We start from the raw sequence: 10267 nt of genomic DNA on the forward strand, positions 1-10267 counted from the left end.
ATATTCTTATCATTTACTAAATTTTTGTATCTTTTGGAAACACCTAGCATAGCTTATGCTATTGTGATAAATAATTCATGTGTAGTTACATATGTTTATACATGATTTTTATGTAACTCCAGCTAAATATTGCCTTACAGATTTATATCCTTTATCATGTATTGTTGTGGTTTGGAGCTAGCAGCAGTATTATCTGAGTTATTAGAGATGTTTCTTCCATGCCCAAAGCTGAGTTGGAACAGGATGCATTCTACACTTGATCTTAGCCAAAAGGCCGAGAAGTGATAGGATGCTTTTCTAATAAGAAAATCATTTCTCCATCTTCCAGTATGAATGTTAGAACTACTGACCTTAGGCATGGTTTAAATGTTGCCTAGTCCCTTACTCTGTAGACACTGGAGGAGATAAAGCGAGAGCTGATTTGTAAATTTGGGATTGAGTCACTGGACGTGCTTACTTGGTTTTGAATTTCTCATGTTTCATAATTTGGATGAATTATATTTTATTTTTATATTACACAATAAATGAATTTTATTTATTGCTATCATGCATTCTCATTAAAGAATATCTGATGTATTTAGTTTCTATAAGTAATGAAATATAATTTTAAAAGAAAATAAAATAAGAGTTTGCATTCTTGAGTGCAGAATATTCTTGAATTTGATTCCCAAACATACTCTACTAAACACCTGTGATCTTTCCAGGTTAACTTTTTGAACTGAGTGTGGGTACTCTCCTCAAATGCATAGTAATTTGGATTAAAGGAATGACTTCATGAAGTTGGGGATAGTACTATCTTGTTAAAATACTCAACAACTCTGCTGGTGGACCGGAATTGTTGAAGTCTGGCCTAGTAATTTACAACAAAAAAGTATGCTAACAACAGAGAGAGAGGGACACAATTTCCCAGGAGCGAGCAGTTTCCATTAAAGGTTCAATAAGCCTTTCTCTCCAGCTGAAAACATTCTATTTTTTCTCCTCCTCTGAGAGTACATTCAGGGCCTTGGGGTTTTATTCACTTTGTCCTCTAAATACATCCTCTGACTCACTCCCTGTTATCACCATCAAACTCCTTGATCTAGTCCATTTGCATCCCCACAACATTCTATACTGCATTGAGTAAATCGTTAAAGAATCTGACTGCACATTGGATAAGACAATAAAATGACAATTAGTACATGTAAATAAAGCAAAATGATGAAATCTATAAGAGATTTTATATTGACATAAAAGAACAACATGTAGAAAATTCAGAGGTGAACACATTATCTATTTTTAACAATTTAAACAGATTACTCTGGTATAACTTTGTATCCATCGACTTCACTTATTTACTTCATTTACTTTTGGGGGTAGAAAGCACTACATTAAAAATTCCTTGTTTACATGAGTAGAATCATGATCAGGAAATGCTATGCCCTAGCTCTCAGAGTGCATATATTTTAGTAGAAGCAACAATAAGCAAATTAAAAAAATAAAATAATTGCAAATATAAACATATAAGGATAAGTTCCGTATGATTATTGATCAATGTAAAAGGGAGCAGGAAACGTGTGTCTTTGAGGGGGTGGTCTGGATGTGAGCAGCGGTGCAGAGTTCTGTGGGAAAAGACATGCAGCAGCTGGGAGCTGCTTTCCAGATTTCTGTGGCTGCCAGAAGTCTGCTGTGTGAAAGAAGCAGAAAATAGGCCAGTGATGCTGAATGATGGGAAAGAGGAGGGAGTGGCATGGAATCTAATTAGAGAGGTCTCTACAAAACGAGATTTATGAAACGAAAGCAGAAATCAAATCTAAGTTGGGAAGACAGTCAATGTAATGGAAAGATATAGGACATTCAGAGAATCAATAAGAATGCAGTCTCCAACTGGTGCTGTGGTGTAGCAATTGAAGCCGCTATCCTCAGTGCGGCAATCCCATATGGGCACCAGTTCCTGTGTGGGCTGCTCTACTTCCGATCCAGTTCCCTGCTAATGCACCTCTGAAAGCAGGGGAGAATGGCCCAAGTCCTTGTGCCCCTGTACCCATGGGGGAGAGTGGGTGAAGTCTCCTGGTTCCTGGCTTTGGCCTGTTCCATCCCAGGCTGATGTGGCCATTTGGAGAATGAACCAGTGGATGGATGATCTCTCTCTCTCTCTCTCTCTCTCTCTCATTTTCTCTCTCTCAATCTCTCTGCCTCTGCCTCTCTGTAACTCTTCCTTTCAAACAAATTAATCAATTAATCTTCAAAGAAACTAATTACAGATTTATGCATGTGTATCTAATCATAATAAGTAGTCTTTTCAAGCATCAAATTCTATTGGTATGTCAGACATTTGATACAGCTGTGACTAAGTCATTTAGAATACTGGTACTGCACGTTGGAGTACCTAAGTTCAAGTCCTAGCTCTGATTCTGTTTCCAACTTCCTGCTAATGCATACCTTGCAAGGCTTCCTATGATGGTTCAGTTACCTGGGTCCCTGCTATCTACATAGGCTTGAGTTCCAAGCTCTTGTTTCTATCTTGCTCAGCCCTGGCTGTTGCAAACAATTTGGTAATGAACCAAGTGATCTCTGTCTATCTTTTTCTTTCTGTCTCTATTCCTTTCATATAAATCTCTCTCTCTGTATCTCTACCTCTTTCTGTAACTTTGTCTTTCAAATAAATAAAACAAATCTTTAAAAAAATGCTAGATTTTTTTTTAAAAAATGCAAGTCTTCTATTTTAACTTTTTTCTTCCTGTCTTATTATTGCCTGTAGGAATTCACTTACGCATATTTATTTTTTCAGTTGTAACCTAGACAAGCTGACAAAATCCCTAAATAGCACACTTATTGAGATAAGTTTTAATTGAGGAACATCTTAGAATGACAATAGATTGAGTAAACTAAAACTTTGATTTGCTCTAATGTTAAACTCTGGCTATGCAATGCAACAACTGAATAAATATTTCATGTGTCAGGGTCCAGTCTACTATCTGGTATCTCCAAAAAAGTATCATTTCAATCAAAGTTTCATAGCCTCTCTTCCAGGTGTTCCAGGTAATAATATGGAGGAATATAGTCTTTATTATGGGAAACCATATTCTCAACTAAAAACCTATGTTAGGATATAAAAACTCATGTTTTCAGAATTTTCCTCTTTGGTCATCTAAACCTGTTTTTATATTTCTTTCACTTGTAGAATGTTCTTGCCACCAACTCCTAAGGGAGACAGCCAGAAGATTCCATTCAGTTAATAAATCCATCCCAATTCAAGGACTTCTCTTTGGTTTGAAATATAGTTAAAAGATCTAAATATTTCATCATGGTCATGTGATTTTAAAACTAAAAATAGAAAAAAGTTTGTTTTTATTGCTACCAAATAATTATTATTTTTTTTTTGACAGGCAGAGTGGACAGTGAGAGAGAGAGAGAGAGAGACAGAGAGAAAGGTCTTCTTTGCCATTGGTTCACCCTCCAATGCCCTCCGCGGCTGGCGCGCTGCGGCCGGCGCACCACGCTGATCCGATGGCAGGAGCCAGGTACTTATCCTGGTCTCCCATGGGGTGCAGGGCTCAAGCACTTGGACCATCCTCCACTGCATTCCCTGGCCACAGCAGAGAGCTGGCCTGGAAGAGGGGCAACTGGGACAGAATCCGGCGCCCCAATCGGGACTAGAACCCGGTGTGCCTGCGCCGCAAGGGGGAGGATTAGCCTAGTGAGCCGCGGCGCCAGCCACCAAATATTTATTTTATCAAAAAGATTTATTTATTTATTTATTTATTTACTTATTTATTTATTAGGAGGAGCAACATAGAAAGAAGGAAAGAGATTAAGAGCAAGAGAGATCTTAACACCCACTGGTTCACTCTCTAAATGGCTACAACAGCCGGATCAAGACCAGGCAGAAGGCAAGAGCTAGGAAGTCCTATCTCGGTCTCCCACACTTGTTGCTAGGGTCCAAGCACTTGGACCACCCTCTGCTGCCTTCCCAGGGGCAGTTGCAGGAAGCTGGGTTAGAAATGGAGCACCCAGGACTACACTGGCCATTCTGATATGGGATATTGGGGTCCCAAGTAGTACTCTACCTCATTGTGCCACGTTATCTGCTCCCTAAATAATTCTGATAATTGGAAATTTATTTAATAATCTGTACAATTTAACTAACAGTGTGTTAAGTCCTTTAGCATTATTACAGTGAAAACTTTCAATAAATCAGAGAAATGCCACCATTCATTTTAAATAAAAATGAAGCATAGAGACATTTTTAGTAGCTCACATCAAGTAAGTGCAGAATAATAATTTAAAGCAAAGTTTAAAGACCCACCTCATTTTTCTCTAGTTATCACACTTCTACACAAATAGTCATTATTTATTGATCAGAGTCTGAATTCATCTTACACACAAAATTCCTAGAGGGTCTTCCATTAAGCTATATATTTCTATAAGCTTGATATATCCTACTTGATACATAGCAGTTGCTTAATTGATATTTAATACATAAATCAATTATTGAATTTTATATACATAGAAATACTAATTAAAATTTAAAATTCTTAAAACAATATATACTTCCTAAGAAATTCATATATTCCTGTTCTGAAACTATATATAAAACAGTACAAACAAGATAGATACTTTAAGGTCACATTTAGAGAAGTGAATGGATGAATACAGTTATTACTCTCTATAACAACTGTGCAATCTCTCTCCAAAAACAGAATTTCCTTGGCTAGACCTTTTACACAAGTCTTGTTAAGCTGTCATGTAAGCAGATCTTTGTAGACACAGATAATGTTTTAGTCTAAATTTCTGTTACTTTTTCTGACTTATTTCCATACCTCTCTTATTTTGTCATCTACACTTCATACAATGCTAGTGACCCAGAAGCAATCTCTGTTAGCTTTTGCTCTCTATTTTAACAAATCAGCACAAGAGTGTTGATTTAAAACATAATCCATTTAATACTACAGGGTTCTGGAGGTCAGAACAGAAGCTCCTTCTCAAATTTCACAAAGTCAAAATCAAGGTGTTGACTTGGTGGGTTCTTGTCAAGAGATGTTGGGATGACTCTGTTTCCCTAGCTCACTCAGGTTTTTGTAAGAATCTAGTCCCAAGATGTACAAATAATAAGAATTTTGCGCCTCTGCTTGCTGAAAGCTGACACTACTCTTACCTGGTCTACCACTAGCTGAGGAAAAAAATGGTTTGGCTGGGAAACAGCCACTTCATCTCCATATCTGAAAGTGAATATGCAATTTGCAAAAGGACAGAGTCTTCTATTACTTAACTATAAAGAAAAAAGCATTATGCTTTTTTACTCTACAGTGCTCCAAATTTGAATGACCCTGGTGAGTAGTAGTCTGTCTCTTTTTCATGTGTGGACTAGCTCTTTTCAATATCTCTTTTTCATACCATTTTGCTGTGAACCCTGAGACATTGTCCACATACCATCACCCAAATATGCTATTTCACAAACCAGTGTCCAAATGGGATGGCAACACTGCAGGCAGTGGCATAACCTACTGCACCAGACGGTGGCCCTCAAAAAATTATTCCTTACATGTTATGCCAGTCAGAATTACAAAATAATTCCCTCAAAATCTCAGTTTTCCACATTGAAATATACATCTCAAATTATCCTGTAATTTTGAATTTAATGGATTTTACTCAAGACTAGATTATATTGTGTGGCACCTTAGAGAATTATTGGATTGGCCGGCGCCATGGTTCAATAGACTAATCCTCCGCCTAGCAGCGCCAGCACACCAGGTTCTAGTACAGGTCGGGCCATCGGATTCTGTCCTGGTTGTCCCTCTTCCAGACCAGGTCTCTGCTATGGCCCGGGAGTGCAGTGGAAGATGGCCCAAGTCCTTGGTCCCTGCACCCCATGGGAGACCAGGAGAAGCACCTGGCTCCTGGTTTCGGATCAGCGCCGTGTGCTGGCCGCAGCATGCTGGTCGCACGGGCATTGGAGGGTGAACCAACGGCAAAGGAAGACCTTTCTCTCTGTCTCTCTCTCTCTCTCTCTCTCTCACTGTCCACTCTGCCTGTGGAAAAAAAAAAAAAGAAAATTATTGGATTATTGTGGTGGACCCAACTGGAATACATGCACCCATTTGAAGTATATGGTATCATTAAATATTAGAAATTAAAGCACAGGAAGGATTTGTCATGCTGTTGCTGGCTTGAACTTGGAGGGTATCACCTATTAGGAGTGATCTAGCTTCTAGGAGCGGCATCCAAAAAGGCCATAGAAGTTTCAGGACTATCAATACACGCATTGAATAGTGTTAGCTAGTTGAATAAGCCTGGAAACTTATCTCCACCCAGTTTCTGAATGTGAAATTGGACTTAAGTTCAGATACGTGATACCCTAAATGCAGAACTCAAGCATATTTTACAAGATATTTGAGCTATAGAACTGTGAACTTATAAATTGATGATATTTTAAGCCATTACATTGAAAGTAGTTTATTACCTTACAGTAGAAAATCAAACTGCACATACATTTGATGCTGTTTTAAAATCTGCAGCAAGTGTATAACAAGGGTTCTTGCTATAGAGTCAGATAAGGTTAAATGTCTAGTCTGAGATTGCTCAAAATCCTTACCTGTTTTTTTTCTCTTTTAATGGCTAAATTCACATTAGTTCTGAGGCTAAAACCTAGTGATTCAAAGAATAGATTTTCATTCTACCTTCTGTTTTCTATCTGAATTGATTTCTCTAGTTTGATAAGCACAATTTATGATCTAATGAAGTTCAAGTTCATAATATCACATTCTTGTTCAGACTGACACCTCAATTTGGGATTCACTTATCTTTTATTTTGGATTCATTGATGGGTACTATCCACTGCAAAACTTACAGTTATACATGTTGAAGCCCATAAGAGCTATGCCCAGGGTCACAATCTAGCTTACTTCAAAAGTGACTTAATATGATTTGATGACTACAGAGAAGAAAGGTTCTACACTAGAACTGAGTTCTCAAGATTTCCTCCATAATGAAATAAAGAACTGAGATTGAGCAACAAAACTACCAAATGCCTACCTTCATGGACTCCTTGGCTTTGAAGATTACACATTCAGGATTTTCTCATATTCATAGCTTGAAAAAAAAACACTACCACACAATCTGTCAAAATATTTAACAACCAGTTGGGTATTGGCACTGGACAATGAGAAAGATACTATTTACAAACAGAGATGTGGTCATAAGGCATGCTGACAAAATATCAACAAGACAATTAAATCTCAACTGTTAGTGAAAAGTGTGTACATTCGTCATGGTTTTTTTCAGAGACTCATAAATAAGATTAATATCATCTGACCAAAACGACTGATGCACAGTGTAAGAACTGAAAATAAAATACTACAATAAAACTTTCTATTTGGAAAATTAAAAGTTGAGCAGTAGTTTTGTACCAAAATATGCCCCATTTTATAATGCACAGTTACTACAAGTACAAGCTGATGTTACAGTGAATTTATTTTCTTGATCAGACCAGTTGACAGCTCAGAGATTTGTTCTCAGATATCCTCCCTGGGTCATTCTATCCAACTGGTATTTGCCTTACATCTCCTATTTGCCCCTCATGATTCATTACACATTTGCCACTCCATTTCCTGTTGTACTGAGTTCAACATTACTATATTATCCACAGTGCCAATACACTTGTGTGTTATACAGTATCCCACCAAAAGATACACTGAAGTCCAAAATGTGACTTTGTTTTGAAATAGTATCTTTCTAAAGTAATCAGTTTAAAATGAGGTCATGTCCACAATAGGGTGGTCTTCAAATCAAATGACTTTTTAGAGAGGAAAATATATCTGAGGCCTTATAAGGAGTAAGATAATTCTGAGAAACAAAGGAGACAAAGTGAAAATAGTATGTGCTCACAGAAGTAGAGATTGGAGTGATGCAGCTATATGCCAAGCAATACGACAGATTTCAAGTAATTATCAGAAGGTAGGAGAGAGGCCTGAGAGGTTCTCTATTCAAGAGTGAAGAAGGAGTCAACCCTGCTGATACTTTTATTCATGTGTCTATGTTGCAGAACTGTCAGAGAATAATTTTTGCTTTAGGACATTTACTTGTGGTGAATTTCTATGGTGATCCTTGGAAACTAAAACAGCACACACAACTGGGGAAATATCCTATTATTTCTTCTGCTGAGGAGGAAATAGGATGTCTTTGATGAGGATACACCACTATTAAGGCTACATGGAAATCCTAAGACTGTTTCTGAAGTCTTCGTAGAAGAGAATTGCAGTTATTTACCAGATGACTGTGCACTGAAAAATAATATAAATGCTATATTTATATAGATTATAAATTGAAAATACTGTATACTTCTCTGAGATTTCACTGAAGTTCAAAATCCAAAATTTCATACTGGTCTACCAGTCAGAGTAGGTTCAGATGAGATGCTCGCCCAAAATCTTCTAACAGTGGGTCCAATGTGATGACTGACCGGTCCCTTAATTGATTGCTCTACCTGAGAAGAGGTAGGCAGATTACATAAAGCTAACAACATCCAGAAGCTTCACATTGGTGCAGTTACTTTTGTCGTGATGTTCCAGGAAGGAATATACAAGCTACCTAGAGCTATTAAACAATCCACATCACAGAAAGTGGGTAAGCAATACCAATATTGCAGTCTGAGTGGAATTGTACAGATTTCTGTTACCTTCAAAGCCTTACAGAGTTGATATTTACTACGTTATCTATATTTAAATCTTTGAATCAGTGCTGAATCTAGATGAGTCAAAGAGACTTACTGTGATATCATGATGCCATCCTTAGGTGGTAATGCCAATCATAACTCTCTTCCAGATGTGATGTCCTTATTGAAAGAATGCAATCTTGACACCTAGTATGAAGCTATTTTAAAAAATCCAATAGTAAAAAAATGATAACATGGAAGCTCAAATTGTATATGACATTCTGTCCCAGGTATACAGCAGTTTTCTTTAGCTTTGTCATAGTACATTGGAGAAAAAAGTTGATCACCCAGAACACCTGAATTCAAAGGTTGATATGCTGTCCATTTTAGATAAGTGACATCGTACACTATCTATGATAAAAAGTGATAAAAAATTGTGCTGTATTTCCTTGGATTCAGGATAATGTATACCAAATTTTGTTCTGCTACTTAACCCATTTATCAGGCAACCCATAAGGCTGCCAGTTTGAGTGGGTCTTAGCACAAAAGACATCTCTGTATCAGGCTCAAGCTGTGATGCAAGCTGTCCTGTTTTGTGATCCATCACATCAAAGGATATTAGAAGTGTCTGTGGTGTTGATAAATTCTGAACAAAGTCTCTAGTGAGCCCCATATGGAGAATCACAGCATAGACGAGTAGGGTTTGGAGAAATGCCAGGGCTTGCCTTGATAATAAGCCCTGGTAGAAACTAGACTCTTGACTCTGGACATCATGTGATTATGAATCTCTGATGACTTCTCATAAGCTTATTGTGTAAGACACACTAAACTAATTTGTATATTTAAATTTAAAGTCAAATAAAATATAGTCTATATTTTACTTTAAACATGACTTTGCCATTATAGGTCCTGAGAGCATGAAAAATATACATGAGAAGCTGGCTTAGACATCTCATGGTCCCTGCTCTGACTACTCTGCCACCTATCTCACAGCCCATATGTAAGGTCTTGTAGGGGGTCATCTATGTAAAAATCCTTCCAGTCAGTGAATATTTGGGTTAAATATTGTATCCACATTATGTGTAAGTATAGATGACCTCACATATGGATATACCCAAATATGGATAGTGTCTTATTAGATAGTGACCAGTTAGTTTTCCAGTTAGACTGGGGATAAAAACTTAAAATTGAAAAATTAATGTGGCAAGGAGATCTGAGGATATAAGTATATTGCTGGTATTCTCTGGGAATATTGTGTAGAGTTATTAATGCTCCATAAATATTCCTTCCTGGTGACAAGTAAAGTGAAAGACCATAAACTCAAGTACGTTGCCTTTTCACCATGCTTTATCTCGATGATAATACAGCTGAGTGCAAAAACTGCTAATATTAGAGGCTACTGATGTAATCCTGATATGAAACACTTACCAAGGAGCCACCAGTTGGCTGCCTAGTGGTAGGCTGATTAATTTTTTTATCTTTCATTGTATAGTGATTTTTTTCTCATAAGAATAGATACATATTATGGGTATAGATTTGTGGTCTTTGACTACAGCACTTCTACCAGCATGAGTAGTTAAGTTCTTGCAAAAAATCTTATGTGGTGCAATATTACATGATTTTGTAAAGTTTCCACTC

Source organism: Oryctolagus cuniculus, chromosome 14 (genome assembly GCF_051225735.1).
Source record: "Oryctolagus cuniculus isolate XC-2025 breed Fujian yellow rabbit chromosome 14, ASM5122573v1, whole genome shotgun sequence".
NCBI classification, from domain to species: Eukaryota; Metazoa; Chordata; class Mammalia; order Lagomorpha; family Leporidae; genus Oryctolagus; species Oryctolagus cuniculus.